Genomic DNA, 20,492 nt, shown 5'->3' on the forward strand with positions numbered 1-20,492 from the left:
TCATTTTATTTACAATTTATGAGGTGCAGTCTGTTAATTATGTGTGTGCAACGTTCGGTTGATTTTATTTACAATTAATGTGTGTTATTGTGCAAGTGAGAGGGGGGAAAGGAAGGAACTTGGTAATGTGTGGGTCTGCCTAATGCGAAGTCTGAAATCACAACCTCCAAAAGTGGAATACCCAGTCTACAAAAATCCACAAAACGGTCAAACAGTCGATTGCCAAGAGTCATCCTGTTGGATAGAAAAACAAAAATGAGCTAACACCGTGACCACGACAAAGAACAATGAAACGAATGACCAAAAGAAAAGAAGAAAAAAAAATGTATGTCTTGGATTTATTTGGATGTGTTGATTTATAGGGTTTTTATGTTTTTAGTTTGTGGTGTTTGGTTAAGTTGAAGTGTGTGTTTTGTTTTTTGTTTATTTGTTTCTCGGTTTATGGTGTTGGTTGTTTGTGTATTGTTTTTTTAAAAAAAATCAATTAAAAAAAGGAAAGAAGGGTTTTGTTTTGTTTTGTTTGGCTAAGATGTTATTTGTTTTTATTTTGTATGGTTTTATATTTGCTTTTTTTTTTTGGGTTTGTGGTGTTTTTTGTTTGTTTGTAGGTGTTTGTTTGTTTGTGTTTTTTTAATAAAAATTTTAGCCAAGAACCCAAATTTTCCCACTACGAGGACGGAAACCCATATTGTTTCAGTGTGATGGAAATGTTCATTTGATGTTGGGGAATTTCGAAAATTTTTGTTTATAATAAGTACATTGTCATGAGATGTTTCTAAAAAGAAATAAGTTCCCAACATTATGTGAATATTTTTTTATTCCAAGAAAATATCCAAAATAGAAAAGAGGGTAAATGTGATTTTTTGAATTTTTTTGAGAATTATTTTCTGATATTTATGTATTTTTCTGGATTTTTGATCAATTTCCATCAGTTTAGAAAGAATTTCAACCAATTTGGAATGTTTAGGAATTTTTTAATATGATTTTTCAGGAAGAAAATTTATTGAACAGTGGGAAAAGATTTTAGTAATTTTTGGTAGTTTTTTAGAATTTGTTTTGAATTTTTTTATGATTTTGTTCAAATTTTAAATGTGTTTAATGGATTTTGTGATTAAAAAATGATTTTTGGGATTTCAAAAATGAATACCCAGACACACGTGAACAGCTGCATGTGAACGAATGAGCATGCACCACCGCACGGACAAGTCCAAACGCGTGTCTCGCGCGTGAATAGTCGTAAAGAGACGCGATCACGTGTACACGCACGCGAACGGCCGCTGATACAGAGACGTAATTTAAAAAAAAAATCACAGCACGGGGTTGTTGTGCGAGAACCACGGGGTTGAGGTGTTTTTGATTTTTTTTTTTTTTTTGTGCTTTTTGCTCGCTGCGGGAGGGGGTGAACAGGGGCTAGGATGGGGGAGGGGGGCTTAGGAAGGGGGTAGGGGAAAGGGGCTGAGGGGGAGGGGTTGGTTGGGGGAACCGGGGGTGGGGTGGAAACCAAGGGGTTGGGTTAGTTGGAGGGGGGTCGGGGGCTGGTTAAGGGGGGAGGTGGGTGGCCTTCGGTGGGAGGGAGGGGAAGGAGGTGGTGGAGAAGGAGATGTAGAAGGAGGAAGGGGAGGAGGAGAAGGAGGAGGTGGGCGCCGTCGGCGGACGAGAAGCACGCAGGCGTCGTGGCGGTGTTAGTGGGCGACAGGGCGATGTGAGGGTCAAGCAGCGTCGACGGGGCGCCGCATGCAGTGGCGGGGCCGGAGGTGACAGGCGGGGTGGTGATAGGGCGACCGACGATGAGGAGCAGGAGACAACTGAGGCAGGCGAAGGCGCAGAAGCTGGGCAGCAGCTAGGTCAAAGCCACAGGCGAGCGGGCACGAACGACGTCAGGGGAGGAAGAAGGTAGGGTGGAGGGGGGAGAGGAGGGGGAGGGGGAGGGAGGAAGGTGCTGCAGAAGGAGGGGAGAGAAGGGAGGGGGTTACAGGGAGAGAGAGGGAGGGGGAGGAGAGAGAAAGAAAGAACAAGAAAGAAAAGAAAGAAAGAAGGAGAGAGAGGAGAGAGAGGAGGGAAGGGGGAGGGGTAGGTAACGGATGCGGGAGGGGGGGGGGGGGGGGGTATATTTTTTTAATAAATAAATAAATTAAGTAATTAATAAATTAAGAAAGGGGTAAAAGAAAGGCGTGCCCCCATCTCGTGCGCGTGCACGGGGCGGGGTAAAAAAATTTGTAGTGGCGGGATCGGAATGGCACCGGGACGTCGGCACGGGGTGCGCTTACGCGACCGAGCGTGGCAAGACGTGTAAAACCAAAAATGCGTGCGTTTACGCGTGAGACGAGTCACGCGAGACACGTCAAAATAAAGAAAAATTAATATCTTACAATCCAATCGTCGAAATGAAATGGTGTAAAAACAAAAAATGTACAAGATGACAGGGGGAAGATAGGGGAAAAGGTCAACAGGGGTTCCGAGGGGAATAAAGGACGTGCACATGCAAAAAAAACACGAAAAACGGTCCCAAAAACACATACAGGGATTAATTTCGAGAAATCCGTGCATTTGAATAAAGTGCGGGAAGAAGGAAAAATGTGCAGAAGAATGCGCCCAACAACTCTATCATGTCAAAACACCGTTCCGTCTGAGATAAGACACGTTCACATGGGAAAAACATAAAAAGGACACACGCAAATACGGTCGGAAATTAACACAGAAGATCCGTTCACTGAAACAGAGGGCAGTAAAAATGACAAATGTGCGAGGGAAGGAGTTGCACAGGGCTACCACGTTAAAATGCAGTTCCAATAGGGTTAGGAGGCGTTCACATGCAAAAAAAACACCAAAAGACACTTGAAAAAACTTTTAAAAAGTAATAATTAAAAATTCGAAAGTCAGAATAGGGGGAGAAAAAAGGAAAAATATAGAAAAAGACGCGAGGGACATGGCTGTCAAGTCAAACTAGAATTCCGATGCAAACAAGGCAGGTTCACATGGAAAAATGTCAAAAAGAGGCATGAAAAGGTCCCGAAAAACCACAAAAATTAATATTGGACAAACCGTGCATCGGAATGACATGGAGTAAAAACAAAAAATGTCAGGGGAAAAGTGTTTGTCAGGGCTGCCATGTCAGAGCACGGTTCTGAAGCAAGAAAAGCGCATTCACATGGAAAACCGTCTAATGTACGCAAAATCCTTCAAAAATTAATAACTCAAAAACTGTGCATTGGAATAGGGGTGGGTAAAAAGGAAAATTGGACAATTCAAAGGGACAAATAGGGCTGTAAGGGCAGATGGGGATTCTGTTGAACGTAGGGTGCGTTCACATGGAAACACATCAAAATAAGGGAGAAAGAGAAATGGAGGAGGAACAGCCCCAAGGGAGGGGTGACAGTGGACGGATGGGTAGGAAAGGGACCCCAAGAGGGTAAAAGAAAGTCATGGCGTACATGCATGATCAAAGTGAGGCATATGCAGGGCAGTATGCCACATAGACGTGCAAGGATGCGTCCCCACACTTAAAACATTAACGGCAAGGAAAGTGCATCACGACAACCTACAATTCGACAACCGACTGGACGCTGACGTCCCCACACTTAACACATTAACATACACGTGCAATCAGGAGATAGGGTTAGGAAAACTTGGCCCGTGTGGCAGATAGTTGAAATCAATTGTTGATGTCGCGTGCTGTCTCAGGCGGCGGCAAGAGGTACAAGAGCTCGCTCTGCACAGACGCATCCAGCATGGTAGGAACCATGTAATAGTACCCAAGGAGGTAGCTAATGGATGAATCTCGTCGGGTCGGTGTCGCTGATGAAGGATAGTCACTCAGCTTACAACACTCAGATGGGATGAGAGAACAGTCACTCCCCCCATTACGGACATCACTCGATGATAATGATTGAAACCCATATCTCACACCCGGTTTAGGAATTGACAAGGGGGATGGTGCAGAGGAGTACGCCAGGGTGTATAGTTGATGGTGCATTAGTGCGTCCAACCCGGCTGGCATAGGTGCAGGCAAGAAGGAAGGCCAAGGAGCCTTACACTGCAATGTACAATACAGGGTGACGTGTCCTGTGATGATGGCAGAGACCCACCCCGTGGGTGCGTAGGGAAAAGAGAACATACCTTGTGCCAAGGGTCGTAACGTCCCTCAATCTCACCTCTCGATGGGTTTTTTTTTTTAGGACACAATAGTCACACTCTGACCCCCCTCTGTCTCACGCTCTGTTGATAGATATAGGAGGGTAGCCCGTGCCTTACACCCATTGATGTAATCCACACAGTCGCTTGTGCAGAGGTTGTATGCCTTGTGCGCATCTGATGGTGCAATAGTGCATCCCGCCCTGTGCCGACATACGGTGCAAGAAGGAAGGCCAGGGAGCCTTATGGTGCAGTGCACAGGAATAGATTGTGCTTTGTGCATTGAGAGGCCCATCCCGTGCGTGCAACACTCCATTTGCACATCGTACCTCTCATTTGATTTGAAGGGAAAAGACTGGCGCCCCACCCTCTGTCTCACACTCGTTTGATAGTTACAGAGGGCAACCCATACTCACTTCCCCATCTGGTTAGGATGAAAGCTCGCGTCACTCAATTGTTTGTCGATGAAGATCGTGTTGTCAATTGTTGAAGAGGCGTACCCAGGGAGGTAGCCATCAGATCGAACGTTGTGTTAGATAGGAACATGGCGTCTACTAGAGGACTGTCAAACGCTTTGCAGAAAGGCACAAGACACAGCGTACCAAGGGAGGCAGCTTCGAAATTGGATCCTGGGGATGTCAACTGATGAATTTACTTTCTGGACTGCTGGGTGTTGCCACCTTTTCCACATCTAGCTTCTTGCCCAAGGGTGTTGACCACCTTTTCTTGGAACGAGGCCTACTATGATAGGGAATTTCTTCCTTTTCTCCCATAACAGTTTTTTTTTCTTGTTTTTTTTTTCTCCTATTCCCGAGGGTGTCTCCACCTTTTCTCGAAGAATAGGTCAGCATGACAGGGACCGAAGTCCTTTTCTCCCATGACCGATATGTATATTTTTTTCCTTTTTCGAATTAAGCAAGGGAATGGTAGAAATACTATTTGTTAAAACCATCCTCGCCACTGCCGCCGCTGGTGGAAAATAGAGGATAAGAGATCAGGGGCGGGAGGTGGGGCTGAGAGGATAGAGGGTTGCATCCACCTCATTAGGAGTGGTTGAAGAACAGCTATCAGAAGTAGCATCATGAGAGTTACAGTGCCATGCCAACGGGGGAAAGGATCAGGTGATTGTGATTGTCAAGATCCCCAAGGAGGGAAGTACTTCTTCAGGCGATAGCCATTAATCAGGAAGGGATCATCAGAGGCATCAACGGTCTGCACTTGGACAGAGCCATTAGGGTTGACAACAAATACCTTATATGGGCCCATCCACCGCTGTTGAAGATTGCCAGGAAATTTGCCAAATTGTGAATCATAGGCTAGGACCAAATCACCTTCTTTGAACTCCTTGTGCTTGATGAAGCTGTCATGGTAGGCCTTACATCGAGCTTGAGTGGCTTCCATGCACTGTAGAGCCATTCTGCGAGTTTTGTCCAAACATTCCAAGTGCAGGAGACGACGTTGCAGTGAATCATCGTCCCCCAAACGCTCTTTGATAGCCACTCGCAAAGAGGAAAATTCCAGTTCAACAGGGAAAACAGCTTCTGTACCATACACTAGCTGGAAGGGTGTCTGTCCTGTTGCTGCTTTATGGGAGGTTCTGTACGCCCAGAGGGCCTTTGTAAGTTGATCATCTCAATCACGACGATGTGCGGCAATCATCCTTGTCAGGATCGAGCAGAGGATGCGATTGGTACTTCAACTTGGCCATTGGCTCTGGGATAGTAAGGAGTGGACTTGCGATGGTGGATCTTATACAGCTCTGTCAACTCTTCCATGACTTTATTAATGAAATGAGTGCCTCTTCACTTACCAGCTCTAGGGGATTGCCAAAACGGGTGATGATATTCTCGTACAGGAACATGGCCATGTTGTTGCCATCATCTCGCTTCAGAGCTTTGGCTTCACACCACTTAGTAACATAATCCATACATACCAGGATGTATCTGTTCTGTTTTCTTCTGGTGGAAGGATCGATTGGGCCGACGAAGTCGATGCCCCACTTCTCGAACGGCTTCAAAGGAAGGATAGGTTGCAATGGCATAGCGCTGGTCTTGGTGGGTTTCCCCATCCAGGAATCACATCACTTGTAGTAGTCATAGGCATCCTTATGAATGGTCGGCCACCAATAACCTGCTAGCAGAGCCTTCCTGGCTGTAGCTTCTCCTGCAAAGTGGCCTCCACATGGCATGTCATGGCAAGCCTTCAAAACAATCCCAATCTCATCTCCTGCAACACATCTTTTGAGCACTTCATCTTTGCCTTTCTTGTACAGTGCACCACCTAACAGGGTGTAGGGGGCTGATTCTAACATAAGCTTCTTCATTTCCCGACTAGAAATGCCAAGAGGGTATTGTTGGGTTGCCAGCAGATTGGCAATGTCTGCATATCAGGGGGTTACAGTTTCTACCAGGAATAGGGAAGCATCAGGGAGGTCTGGATCATCTTGCTCCTCGTCTGCAGTCTGCGGGATACGCGACAGATGATCAGCCAGAACATGGGAACGACTAGGTTTGGTAATTACCTCAAAGTCGAACTCCTGGAATAGAAGGAGTCATCTCATCATTCGTCCTTTCACGTCTGCTTTGTTCATTAGGAAGGACAGGGCCTCATGATCCACATAAAATTTAAAGTGGGTAGACAGTAGGTAGTGGCGAAACTTCTCTAGGGCAAACACCATTGCCAAGCACTCCAGCTCGGTCATTGTATAGTTTCGCTCTCTATCAATGACTTTTCGGCTTGCGTGATAGATGGGCTGCTCCAGCTTCGAGGATCCCTTATGGCATAGGACCACATCTAAGCCTTCAATTGATGCATCAGTGTGTAGATGAAACTCCTTCGTCTAATCAGGAGGTTGCAGGATGGGTGCCTCAATCAGACACTGCTTCAGAGTATTGAAGGCTTTGTCACATTCTTCCGTCCAAATAAACTTTGCATCTTTCCTCAAAAGCTTGTGCAAGGGGATTGCCTTTGTTGCAAAATGGGCTATGAACCTTCTGTAATAACCCACATGGCCTAGGAAACCCCTCAATTGTTTGAGGTTGGTGGGTACTGTCAGAGCTGCGATCTTCTTGATCTTTGCAGGGTCTGTTGATATCCCTTGTGCAAAGATAATGTGGCCCAATAGAACTCCAGAAGAGACTCCAAAGATGCATTTGTCAGGGTTGAGGGAGATGCCATACTCTCGGTATCGGTCAAAGCATTGTTCCAAATGTCCCCAGTGTTTAAGAATCAGCCTGTAAACACAAAAGTCATCCAAATATACCTCAATAAAGTCGTGCAGATGATTTTGGAATGCGGCCGTCATGACTCACTGGAAGGTAGTAGGGCATTGCAGAGCCCAAATGGCATCACTCGGTAAGCGTAGATCCCCCGTTCTGTGGTGAAGGTTGTTTTGGACTTATCTTCTTCTGCTATCTGCACTTGGTTGTATCCACTGAAGCCATCTAACAAGGAGTAAAGCTCATGTCTTGCCACTGTGTCTAACAACTGGTCTATAAAAGGGATAGGAAAGTGATTCTTCTTCGTCTTGGAATTCAACTTGCGGAAATCCACACATATACGAAGCTTGCCATTCTTCTTGGGTACAATCACGATAGGTGAGACCCATTCACTGTTGGCAACTGGATAGATGAACTCGGCTTCCAAAAGCTTCACCCGCTCTGCTTTCACTAGTGTGGAATAATTTGGGTTCATTCGCCTGTGTCGTTGCCATACTGGCTTGGCATCAGGCTCCAAGTCAATATGATGCTGACATATTGTGGGATCAATCCCCTTTAGGCCTTTGTAGGACCATGCAAACACGTCCAAATTCTCCTTCAACAAGTTGTACAAGGTTGAAAACTCCTCTTCTGGTAGGCTGCTACCCACCTTCAAGTGGTGTTCAGTGGCATCTGCATCCACAAAGGTTAACTGCCTTTCACCTTCCTTCTTCACAGATGAAGATCCCACGGACTGCTTCTGCGTACAGATTCGACTCCTTCAAGGGGGTGGTGTCCTCTTTTGATATCCCACTAGACCCAATGTCTTCTTTCAGTAAGGACTTAGGTTGCTCCTTGAAATGCTAAAATGGGATCAACGCTGTCTCGGTTTTGGTTTGAATGTTAATTACCTTAGAGCTTGAGGACTCCTCTTCAGAGGATGCATCCAGGAATGTTACATAACAGGGGGTCTTAGAATTCTGTTGTGGCCTTGGGACTGGTACTTGTTGACAAGGAGCATCATCATCATCCTTTCTTGACAAGTGTGGATGGGTGCGACAAGAACCATTGATAAAAGACGGCTTATTTTGCTTGATCCACTTCTTATATAGGCTTTGCCTATGGAAATATCCATTTACCAATCCAAAGGGTACCATTGCCATTCTATCCCACAGCATGGAGTCTTCTGCTTCTGAAGCTTCTGGAACTCCCTCCTCATCTATGCCTTCTGTGGGTGGAGTGATTTCTTCTATCTTGCTTTCAAAGTCTCATTCTTTAGATTCATCATCATCCTCTTCAGACTCCGGCTCTGCCTCTGTAGGTGCTCTGTAAGAGAAGAACAAGTTCTCTGCTTCGCCTTCTGCCTCTGTCTTTGGCTCTGCTATGGCCATGTAACAGGGAGAGCAGTACATCCATGCTTCTATCTCAGTGTCAAAAGTGATTTCGAAAATCGTTCCTGGTTTAGGCAGGAAGTATTCACCCATTGACAGTGGCTTTGCATCTTTTGGGAGTTGGCTTACAGTATCCACTGTTAAGGAACGTGCCACTATTTTCTTGGGAAGGATTTGTTTGACAGCATCTTCGTCTGCTGATGTTCCATCTGTAGCCTCATTAGGGGAGTCAGAAGATAATTCCAAGGAGGTGGATCCATGTCCTTTTTGAGCACCATATAGCTTCAGCACCACTTTATTGGGTCCTCTACCCAAGGTCAAGGTTCCTTTGAACCAATCCGTCCTTGCTCTGGCTTCAAAAAGCCATGGTCTGCCCAGTAACAGGGGGTAGGATGTACCATAAGAGTTTGGCTTCACCACCAGATAGGTTAGCCAATAATCTTTTCCAGCCACTGTAGTCTTCACATATGGGAGAATGCCCAAAGGCTTGATTCTGCTCTGATCCGCCAATCTGATGAGCCATTGAGTTGGTTGCATACCTTGTAGGCCTAGATCCTTCATTGTCACATCCATCATAATATTCACTAATGATCCACCATCAATCAGTGCATTTGCAATAAAGCAGCCTTCTATCCACACGCCAGTCTTTGGGGTACCATGATCTAGGAAGGCGTTAGCCACATCCACTTATTTTACAGGCTCTGGAGCTTTGTTGGACTTTGTTGCTATTGAGGGAGCAATCCTTAAGCCATGTCTTCTTGTTAGTATACTTTTGAACCTTTTTCGGCAACTGGGAGACAACATCAACAATTGTCGGAATGTGAGGTTTGGTTTAAAGGTATCTAGATCTCTGACCAGATCGTATTCCTTAATAGGATCCACTGGCTTCTCCAACCGGTTAGGAAATGGGGCGACACCCATTTTCATTTTCCTTTTTTCTTCCAACAGGGGTATCATGGGGACTTCTTTTGCCACTTGTGGCACTTCCTCCTCTTCTATCTCCTGGATCTCTGGTCGTGTCTCTGGAACTATCTCTGTGACTCTCTATGGCACTGTAGTGCTCTGTACGGCACTGTCAGGCTCTGTTCTGTTCTGTTCTTTTGTTGGAAGATTGAACTTCACTGTTCTAGCAGGAGGATTATTTTCTTTTTGGACGGGTGGTTCCTTCTTCTTTGCATGCGTGATGGCAGCAACTTCCAATTCCACTAAATTGGAGGTAGGCTCTTGGGCCTTGGACGGATTATCGGTAGCACTGTTTTTCACTGGGGTTGGGCTTGGACAATCTTTTGCAGTGTGGCCTTCTCCTTTGTATCGACTACATAAGGGCTTGTAATCCACTGACCTTTTGGGATTTGGACAATTTGGTGAAATGTGTCCCTTTTCTCCGCATATGTAACACTTCACTTCTGATCTCTGACCACTGCCAGACTGTCTTCCTCTGTAACTTTGGGATGGAAATCTTTTGGGTTCGAAGTTAGGACCGAAGTCTCTAGGCTTTGGCCCAATATCTTGGGTTGTCATTTTGGATTCCAGCAGGTTGAATCTTGCGTCTTCTTCCTTCCTTCTCCTATCATGCATCTCCTTTAGAGAGCAAATATCATTTGTATAGTTCTTCCTAAGACAGTAGGAGCAGAAAGCTCCAGGGACTGTTGGCTTTTGTGTACATTCAGTGGCTAAATGGCCTGCTTGATGACACTTACCACACCAAGTATTTGACCGCATCACATCTCTTCCTGCTCCTGCAACATTGGATATGCTAGCGGTATTCACTTTCAGTGTTTGCAACTGCTCTGTAATCACATCCATCAACTCCTTTTTGATATTTGCAACTGAGTTGGATAAATAATCCTTCAAGCTTTCTCCTCTTGAGGCACTGGCAGTAGGGTTTTGAGGAGTCTTTGTAATCATTGCATAAATAGGTTGGGCTGGTGCAGAGGGGTCTCTGTTCTGATTTTGATTCAGAGCTCCTGTTTGAACTGTTGACTGTTGGCTCCAGTTGGTAGGGTTCCACTGTTGTTGCTGATTTGGCATTGGGGGAATTGTTTGGGACCATTGTTGTTGTGGTTGAACCATGATTTGAGGCATTGATTGTGGCCACTGTGGATTTGGTGCACTGTACTGTGATACTGGGGGCATCTGTTGGTAGGGGTAGGGGACAGTCCCTGGGATTGTATTTGGTGGGTATATCATTCCTGGCATCAGAGGAGGTGGGACTCCTCTTCCTGGATTCATCGCCAATCTAGCTTCCACTTCATCGTACAGTCTTGCACGTTCTGTTGCAGCTTGCAGTGTGGCTGGTCTTTGCAGTTCCACAAACTTACGGACTTTTGGTTGTAATCCTCTGAGGAAGACTCCCTTCTGAATGCCATCATCTAGATTATGGCTGGTCTATCTCTTCAGTATGGACTGCATTTTGGAGACATACGCTTCCACTCGTTCTTCAACAGACTGACTCAAGTTCATAAATTCTTATCACATCCACTCTTCAAAACCTTCACGCCTGAATTTAGTGAGAAAGGCCATCTTTAGTTGATCCCATGTGCCAAAGGTTCTTGCTGCTTGTCTCTCATACCACTGAAATGCCATGCCCTTGAAAGTGGCGAGGAATATTGCCAACCAATGCTCAGGGGTTTTGGCATTGTTAGCCACACATGCTACCATAAACTCTGCTACATGAAGATCGGGGCCTTCATTGTACTCTCCCTTAAAAATTGGCAACGGGACTACATTCGTTGGCCTATCATCAATATTTCCAGGACGGATCTGGCTTGGAAGTGGACCTCCAGCAGGAGGAGGAAGGGCTTGCTATGCCATTGGGACTTCTGTAAAGAGTTCCGCAAGGGCGTCAAAGGCGGCTTCTCCTACTAGCTCATTCTCGGCTTTGATTCTAGTGCTTGTCTCCTGATGGTGTCATTCATGAGGGGGTTGGCTCCACTATGTTGTTAGTGCTCCACAGAGGGATAACATAAGGCTTCAGTCTCTGGAGGACTCTCTTGCCAACATTTCTTCTACTTCTTCCTTTTCAACGTCTCTTAATTCTGCTTTCATGCCACTGCACAGAGGAAGGTATTCGGTTTGGAAGGTGTCAAAATGCATACGTCTAAGCATTGTTGTGGTGCCATCATCATAGTAATGCCAGCTTCTGATGGTTTCAATAGTGTATGTTGTAAAGAACACTCTGTCTACCAACTTCCAGTGGGTTGCCAATTGGACAAACAAAAGATTGTTAGAACACCAAGCATCCCACATATCTTGCTGTTGAGCGTCTACGAACAAGTCCCAGCTCTGTTCCTTCTTATTTTTGTGAACCTCCACAGACCACGACTCCTGAAGCTTCTTGACTATTTTCCACTTGATGATGTCTGGGAATCCTTCAATGAAGGCCAAATCCTCCATTGATAGTCATTCTCTCTATTCTACTCTTCAGTTTTGTGGAGGAACTTTGCAACTGTGATGCAACTTTCTACAGCTTCAGAGGGTAGTGAAAACAGACCGTCAAAGGGACTTCATCGGAATGGCATTGTGCTTTCTCCATTGGGGAATGAATCTTTTGTAGAATGTTGCCTTGGCAATGAAGGCTTTTAATTCTTCAATAGTCGCAGGAACTCTACTATCCATTGATTTACTTCTTTTTCCACAGTGCCACTTCTTCCATTTTCAGCCTCTGTTTGTGCTTGTTGATGGCAGTTTTCCTCGGTTGCCCCAAGAGAGACCCAAGGAAATAGGGTTTCTATTGCAAGAAAATCTATCTTGTCATCATTAACAAGCTTTTTTATTAGGTTTTGTATGATGACAATGAAGAAAAGAACACCAGGCACAACAAATCTTCATGCAACATCATGTAGATCTCCCATGGATGTTGCCTTGGCAATGAAGGCTTTTAATTCTTCAATAGTCGTAGGAACTCTACTATCCATTGATTTACTTCTTTTTCCACAGTGCCACTTCTTCCATTTTCAGCCTCTATTTGTGCTTGTTGATGGCAGTTTTCCCTGGCTGCGCACCAAAAACATGGAGCCCCAAGAGAGACCAAAGGAAATAGGGTTTCGATTGCAAGAAAATCTATATTGTCATCATCAACAAGATTTTTTATTAGGTTTTGTATGATCACAATGAAGAAAACAACACCAGGCACAACAAATCTTCATGCAACATCATGTAGATCTCCCACAGATTTTATAAAATCAACCATATTCTTCATAATCTTCATAATCTCCATCAAAAGAACAATAAAACACCAAATAAAGATGCCACTTTTGCTTGGAAATACATCACATAGTATTCTTCTTTATTTTCTTCATAGTCCTTCTCTCTTCTCTCACATGTAGATACATTGTTTTCATGCATAAAATTGACTATCTCTCACTTCTCTCTCTCTCTCAATGATACTCTCTCAAATGTACATAATCTTCTCACTACAATAATCAATAATCACACATAATACTCCTCTCTTGGTCATGGATACACCTTCCAAAAGGTATGTGTGGTATGAAGGGGCACCAGAGACTTCATAGTGTCCTATGATATCTGTCTTCTGTCTCACTGTCTTTTGTAACCTTCTGCTGTGAATCTTTAGCAGTTCTTCACTTCAATTAGCTTGGATAGAGCTTCCATTCATCCTTTCCTAAGACAAAAACACTTTCCAAAATATCCACACATCCATCATAACACTCAACAGAAACAACAGAACAGAACCATAGAGCAACAGAAGTACAGAACAACAGAGCTACAGAAGCTAACAGAACTTCACAGAAGATCAACAGAACCCATAAAAATCATAAAAACCAAAACAAAACCAATTCAATCTTTCATAAACCTCTTCACACAACTTCAATCATCTCTCAAAACATTCATTCAACCATCTCTACTACCAAAACAAAACAAAACAAAACAAAACAGAAGAAAATCAAACCTTACAGAACCAAACATCCTCATCAAAAACCCTTTAAACTTATCCAAAAACTTCAAAATATCTTCAAATTCAAACAATTAGTCATAAAAAACAACCATTTATCATAAAAAACAACAAAAAATCAGCCAAAAAACCAACATATTTCACACTCAACACGTGTCTCCACTGAAATGCCCCCCAGCGATTTCGACGTGTGCCTCTCTCAACATGTCATGCATCGCATGTTCGCACACACATGCATAGCAACCCATCTTGCCCCAACCTATAGAGTTAGCCATCAATCAATTGATAGGGTTGGATCTTCATAATAAGCCTCCTAAGCTTGGCCTTCTCGATAGGTCTCTCGGGTAGACTGTGTTCGAGCATGTGGACAACATCGTCAGCCTAGTATGGTGTTAAATCAGCCTTGAATAATTCCTTGTCACTGGACAGGCCAAAGAGATGCGTGTCTAGAAGGTCGTCCACTATTCCTTGTCCAGCGGCTTCACCTATGGGTATGCAAGACATGTGATCTGCCATGTAATGTTGTTTCCCTTTGCGTACAACCACAGAGAAGTCAAACTCCAGAAGAAGCAATAACCATCATGCAATGCATCCTGTAGCACAAGGTTTGTTCACTAGATAGAGCAACGCTTGATGATCAACAAGAAAGGTGAAAGGTGTGGCCAAGAGATAATGTCTAAATTTCTTAATGGCAAACACCATGGCCAGCCCCTCCCTTTTCGTAGTGGAATAGTTTATCTCTGTGTCAATGAGCTACCTGCTAGCAAAGCTCATTGGGTAATCCAAATTGTGTTCCGCAAGTTGGCACAGCACAGCTCCAATGGCAAACCTAGATGCATCTATATACACATGGAACATTTTGGTCCAATTTGGGGATTGCAAGATAGGTGCAGTGGTAAGAATCTTTTTCAATTCTTCGTAAGCACATTGACGTTCTTCAGTCCACTCAAACACAATTAGCAGCTTGTACAATGATCTTGCGATTAATGCATAATTTAGTACAAAGCGTTGATAGTACCCTGTGTGACCTAAGAAGCACTGAATACCCTTATAATTATTGGGCGGTGGCAAGTCAACAATAGCCCTGATCTTCGAGAAATTAGTGGCGATGCCGTTCTTGGACACCACGTGCCCTAGGATGCATCCGTGTTTCACCCAAAATTGGCACTTAAAAGGGTTTAACAAGAGATTATAAAGTTGATACCGCTCAAAGACTTCTTGTAGTTTCTCTAAGTGTTCCGCCTAGCTAGAGTGTACGCATAGATCATCCACAAACACCTCTAGCTCACGTCTGAGCATGTCTTTGAAGATCATGCACATCAGACATTGGAAGGTTGCGGGTGCATTCATTAGCCCAAAGGGCATAACGATGTAAGCGAATGCCCCCCACTCTGTAGCGAAGGAAGTCTTGTGCATGTTGTCAGGGTGTACTTGCACTTGATTGTATCCCAAGAAATTGTTTAGGAAACTGTAGGCTTTTTTACTTGCCACCCTCTCGAGCATGTGTTCGGTGTATAACAATGGGTAGTTATCTCTTTTCGTAGCGGCCTTGACTTCCTTATAGTTGACGCACACTTGGATCTTTCCGTTTTTCTTCATAACGATCACTATTGGTGATACCCAGTATGTGTACTCTATTTTGTAGATGAATCGCGCTCTCATGATTTTATCAATCTCCTCTTTTACTGCATGGGCATGCTTTGGATTCATAGGGTAAGGGCGTTTTTTTTATAGGAACAACGTCAGGGGTGATAGGAATGTTGTGGGTCACAACTCTGGGGTCGACCCCCTTAAGTTCATCCAGAGACTAGGCAAACACGTCCACGTACTCTCGTAGGAGGGCAACAAGGTTAGCCTCCTCGTCCTCGGTTAGGTCATCTGCTATGAATACTGGTCGAGGCTTCTCTCCCTCCCCTACCAGGTTGACTTCCTTGACTCTAGTGGGTCCCTCGATGGGCTCGCTGGTTTGGCCTTGCCTCTTTGTACCTAGTAGGACCACCACTCTATCACCCTTCTTGAACTTAGTGAAGCGCTTGGGTAGGTCATGCGGTTTCTTCTGTCATTTTGCATCTAGCCCTTTTGTTCATTTCCTTCTTTCCTCCTTTAGCCGACTGCATCTTAGGTGGACCAGCAAGTCCCCCTTGGTGCGTTTGGTTTTGGATTGCATGGGTATTTCAGGGTCGCTCTCCATACTGGCTTTAGACTCTGAGTTGAACTCACAACCCTCACTAGAGGAAGGAATCTCCCCGAGTGGTCATAGTTTGGTAAGTGCGCCTATCCTAAACATAGGCATCACTGGTGGTTGGCCAATTCCAGCCTGCTCATAATCCACTGCCCCTACGCGTTCCAACCAAGAGCGATCGCAATCCAATCTCATAGCTCCTCTCATGATCTCATATGCATTCCTTTCTTGGGGCCTGGAGTCTGCTCTTATCTGCTCTATCACCCTTCCCTCAATATTGTACTCCCTAGAAAGTGACAGGTTTGGGCCGGCCACATGCACACCCTGTCACCATGCAGAGTGGTATTGAGTGTTCCTCATCTGGCATGCACATGGCTTGTGCGGCTTGCTTGCACTCCTCCTCATCATTTGAGAATGGGAGATTGATGGCTGCAAGGACCTGCATCCAATCTCGCTCATCCTCAGGGCAAGGTATATACTTGGTCAGTGGCCCATACAATGTGGTTGGTTGCGTGTCACCCCTCAATGTGGCTGAGATGGCATCTAGATCAATAGGTGTTGTCTTCCAAGTATCCATCTTCACCCTTACTGCTTCCTTCCGATTTCCTAAGAAGATTAGACCGTTGCCCCAGTCCTCGATGACTTATGCATTCCTCATCCAGGGTCGGCCTAGTAGGATATCGTAGTCCACTCCCTTCATCACAATGAAGTGCACAGAGAATTGGACACCTGCAATCTTCACTGGCCAATTCTTTAAAACTTCGAACGGCATTTCCTTCATTCCATTTGCTAGTGTGACATTGAACCTGGTAGTCTCGACAGGAGAATTTCCCTAGGCCTGCAAGACTATGTGGCTCAAGACACTAAACCCTGTGCCTGTGTCTACGATTCCTTTCCGTGTCATCTCTCTTAGAGCGAGGATAGATAGCACTACGTGCATCTCAGTGCCCTCCCAAAAAGCGTTTACATGCAAAGATCTAGGTACTGAGTGCAGCGCCAAGCTCGGTATCTATGTGACTACATATCGTGCTCATGCAGGTCAGCCACAATCTCCTCCATTCGCTCCTCCACCCAGTGCTTCAGTTCTAGCCAAAGAGTCGGATGCTGCCTAAGCAGGTCTCCTAGGCTCAGGGTTACTGGGGTGGTTACTAATGTTGTGAGGAGGTTACTCGTTGTTTGCCTCCCCTCCATTCCCGCACCTCTAGGCCATTGGCTTGGGGTGTCTTGCTAGCCAGTGGTTCCCAAGCTTCTCTTGGGTGGTGCTACCCATGGCGTGAGCACATTTGTTGACCTTGGTTGAGAGGGTGAGGCTGGGGTGCTCACACTAGAAAAATCCTCAGTTCCATCTTCTATGATGGCCTCGGCATCCTTCATATTCTCTTGGGCTTTCTTTACCCACTCCTTGAACTTTTCAATCGCTTCTAATTGGCACTTTGGGTGGGGCTACTCCCCTACCTTGGCACTCCCTTTCTTTGATGTTTTTGGAGCGATGGTTTTAGCCTCAGCATCAGTTACCTTCTTGCCACACTCACTAGAGTCATCTCCCCATCAGTCTTGAGAGTAATCTTAGCATCGGTTTTCTTCTTACTCTGCCTATGACTCTTCTTCCCTATCGAGGCGACGTTTAGTTTGCTAGGCCCAGGTAGTGATATGCTTCTCTGTCGTGTTTGTGGACGTGTCATGACATGCAGCGGGATGGGTGTATCCTCACTCTCGAATGTCTCAATGCCAAACAACCCCAAAGGTATCGATGGTACATTGCGTGAGCTTGAGGAAGGCTTTTGCCTAGGGCATTGCCTGAAGAGGTAGGTGATACCGCACTCCGTGCACCTAAGGTCAGCTCTCTCCCTGTTAGCTTGCTATTTTTTTGGGCAGTGTGTCGATATGTGACCAGGGTGGCCACAAGTTCAGCATGCGACTTGGATCTTGGGTTGGCCCTGAAAAACCTTTGTCTCTTCCCCTTCGTAACGGCATCACCGGCACTGGTCGATAGTCCATGAGGATTGGATTACCCTCTTCATCATATGAGATATAAAGGTTCACATATGATTCCTCGTCATTGGGCTCGTCCACGTAGTGGATGGGAGCATCGCTCAGTGGATGTGTCATGAAGGGTCCAGGCGGTCTGGGTATGCCAGTGGGATTGATCTCTAATCTAAGAACGGCTAGCTTCGCATCATTAGGTGTTGGAAGGGCCAATGGGGCTCCTCTTTGGTGCTGTATTCCTATAGTACAGTGAATTATATTGGTGTGCGTAAGGAAGCCTTCTTGGCAATCAACAATGCATTGCATCGTGGCCAAACCTTCCGCAATTTGCGCAAGGCCTAGATCTTGGGTCTTGGCACTCGGCGAGGATGTGGTTGTCTCCACAGTGCACACACTATGTATGTGGTCTAGTGGGTCTCTTTACCAGCTCTTGCAATCATGCTAGCTCCATTTTGACTTTGGCCAGCCCTTGGTCTTGTACCGTGCCCTTGCCCTTATCCTGCATGTCAAGGGCTGATCTCTTGCTATAGGTTGTGGCTCTCTCTGTGGTTCTTTGGCTAGAGACATCTTGATTCGAGCTTCTAGTGCTTCTCTCCCTAAGCTGGTCATCTACCCTATTGCCTCATTGAAAACCCTAGCAAGCACATCTCTCTGCAAGCCCGAGTTGCTTTCCAGTGCCTTGTAAAGTTCCTCACTGTGGATTTCTTTTATAAAGACAGTAGAGACCGCTCTCTCTTTTGGTCATTCATTGGTAGGGATTCTCTTAAATAGGCTACGTACATGAGTGACGTAGTCTTTAATGTCCTCTTTGTCCTTCTAATTGGCATTCATTAGTTGGACCATGAGGGTGTCCGAGTATCTCGTCTTTGAAAATCTCTTGATGAAGAGATCCTTCAGGCGATTGAATTCTGTTCGCTCTACTGTGTTTAGACTGGTGTACCATGTCCTTCCCTTATCACCCAAGCAAAGCTCGAAAGCTTGCGAGCGTTGGGCAAGGTCCGTGAGACTGTTGGCTTTGCAAACTTGCTCGAACTACTCCACGAAGCTATAGGGGTCGTTGCTGGGCTGGTACTTATCCAGCTGATTGGCCACTGCATGGATCTTGATGTGGCTTCTCGCCCCCTACGCGACTCCTAAGCCTATGAGTAAAGAGGTGGCTATCACAGTTGCACTCTAATCTGCAGCTATGTTGTCTAAGAGCTGTTTGGTGACAAGCTCGCTCAGTGCCAGGTCTGCCTCTAGCTCCCTCTCCCTCTTTGCATTTGGCCGTGTCGTGGCCTTACCAGCTAAGAGTAGAATGCCTTGTGTCTCGTGCACCTCTAAGTCTTGCTATGATTTCCTCGTCATTTCCTCGCGGTTATACGCCGTGATACTCTATAGCGCCTTCCTAGCTGCCCTCCTCTCTTCCTCAAGACTCATAACTACGTCCTCGATCGGTCTGTCGTGGATCACGGTCCTTGTTAGCCGGTCATATTGATCGACCATACACTGCAATTCGAGTGGGAATTCGCCCAAGTCCAGCTGATCATCCTCTCGGTCTGCATCCGCTTTTGACATTTCTGCAACCTCTTGCTCCACCAAGTTGTCGATCAATCCAATTAGCTCAGGTAGTGATTTGCCCTCAATCTTGTCGTCTTCGAGCTCTTCGAGGCCTTCATGGCCCTATTAACAAGGCTCTGTGGCACCCAGCTACGCCTCAGGGTCTGCTCCTACTGGTGGGTTCTTTGTATTATTATGATTCCATGTGAGTTTCTTGTTATTGAAAGCAATTGTTAATTTGATTCACACTTGTGCTTAGTGCTTTCTTGTGCACAGTGCTAGATATGGCTCTAAGCGCATTTCCTGGCTATCCTCTCATATTGTCTAGGGTCTATGCTGCACACTCTACACTCCATCAAGGCTTGATTGGAATCTGAGGGTCAGTTTCAGCTCTAAGTCTCACCTATTCTATGGCCCGCTTCTAGAGATTGACTTTAGGCTGCCCAAGTGTGGTTCCTCCAATCTCTTGATTCTGAGAGTTGGGTCCGATACTCAGGGATATTTGGGGATGGGTTCAGAGTGGCCCTGGCCTGAGGAGTGGCTCACTTACCAGTCTACAATGTTCTGCCTTGGTGGTCCGACTCTAGGAGTTGGACGGTCCGGGTGGTCCGACTAGAATTGGTTCGATTGGTGGAATCGAGCTATTCGATCGGACTGAGTGGTCCGGGCCTCAAAATGGGTCTACTACCACACGTGGCAGGATCCGAGTGGCAGGGTCGGACAATTAGGTCATCTAGTTGGTCCGATCGGACTAGGTGATCCGACTCTAAGGTGGTGTGTCCGAGTCAAACGGTCCGACTCCGAGAGTCGGACAGTTTGAGTGTCCGCTTTTGGGACTCGGACACCTGGAGAGTGGTCCAACTACGTTTGCCATGGCGCAGTAGCGGGAGCGTGAATGATGAATGCAACGCATGGGGATCCTGGCACAAGCCCCAACTTTCCAGATCCAACAAGCACAACTTAGAGAAGGTCAGGGAATACCTGGGATGGATGGGCAACAGCAAAATGACCAGATCGAATCCCTTCTGCACCTGCACTTACAGTCTCTCTCTCAAGCTCTCCTTAATCTCTCAAATGTGAAGTGATGTCTTCCTTGCCACTCCTGGCCTCTTATTGCCTTGCCCAGGTTTGCATTCACCTTAACCTTGCTC

This window comes from Lygodium microphyllum, chromosome 25 (assembly GCF_053477565.2).
Source record: "Lygodium microphyllum isolate KBCC chromosome 25, Lygodium_microphyllum_v1.1.10, whole genome shotgun sequence".
Classification (NCBI taxonomy): Eukaryota; Viridiplantae; Streptophyta; class Polypodiopsida; order Schizaeales; family Lygodiaceae; genus Lygodium; species Lygodium microphyllum.